General features: G+C 45.1%; 1 non-coding gene across 1 annotated transcript; it reads left to right on the top strand.

Moving 5' to 3' along the window:
• The first annotated feature begins 389 nt into the window (after nt 1–389).
• Nucleotides 390–601, top strand: LOC142538186 (small nucleolar RNA U3). Its single transcript, XR_012818723.1, has one exon. It is a non-coding gene; the product is annotated as a small nucleolar RNA U3 (small nucleolar RNA).
• Nucleotides 602–921: the final 320 nt, after the last annotated feature.

Genomic DNA, 921 nt, shown 5'->3' with positions numbered 1-921 from the left:
CACAGCAGCGTCGGTTTTACAGATCTCAGAAGAGTCAGGCGGGGTTACCCTATGGGCGACCGCCTGATTCAGGTTGACATGTTTTTCTGATGGGCGTTCACTGCAGAGTTCTCCTTGCCCATCAGTATTATTAGTTTGTCTGATGTATTCCGGGGCGCCCGATGTTTTTATTTTCTGTGTTTTGCTTTATTATGGGCTGCCCTGTTGTAGTCTTTATTTATGTTTTTTATGTTATGATTGTGATATAGCCTTTCCGGAGGTCTTGGTCTAGTCCCCCTCCGTTAGGTTTTATTTGTTAATAAATAAATTTTTTATTTAAAAAAAAAAAAAAAAAAAAACCCTAAACCCTAGACCCTAGACCCTAGACCCTAAACCCTAAACCCTAAACCACGACCTTACTTGAACAGGATCTGTTCTATAGGCTCGTACCTCTGTGTCCTTGAGTTCTAAGGAGGCAGGAAACCAAGTCTGGTGGATGAGTAATAACTGCAGGATCAGAGCGTGATTAACATATGTCCATGGTTCTAAGCCAGCGGATCCGTAGAGGATCGCTCTTGACCCCACTTTGGGTTGAGATGGTCCTGCAGTTGTCTGACAGACTATACCAAATCTTTTTAAAAAAGAAAAAAAAAAAAAAAAAAAACCCTAAACCCTAAACCCTAAACCCTAAACCCTAAACCTTCTTCAGGCTCGTCCGGAGCGTATCTGGGTGGGTTGGGGTGATCATAGTCAGGTTGTGGAGGTGGTCTATGAGCAAGTTCCCCATTATTGTTCTCATTGCCAGTTGTTGGGCCATTCACTTGATTTTTGCTCTCGTAATGGAAAGTCTTCTCGCCCGCGCCGGACCCGACCTCATGGTAAGGGTGTTGCATCGGATTCCCCGCTTCCGCCTCCTTCCGAGCAGCCTCAGGGTGTTGCGTC

This window comes from Primulina tabacum, chromosome 2 (genome assembly GCF_025594145.1).
Source record: "Primulina tabacum isolate GXHZ01 chromosome 2, ASM2559414v2, whole genome shotgun sequence".
NCBI lineage: Eukaryota > Viridiplantae > Streptophyta > Magnoliopsida > Lamiales > Gesneriaceae > Primulina > Primulina tabacum.
Note: the sequence above shows the minus strand (reverse complement) of the source record. Positions and strands in the feature narration are given on the sequence as shown.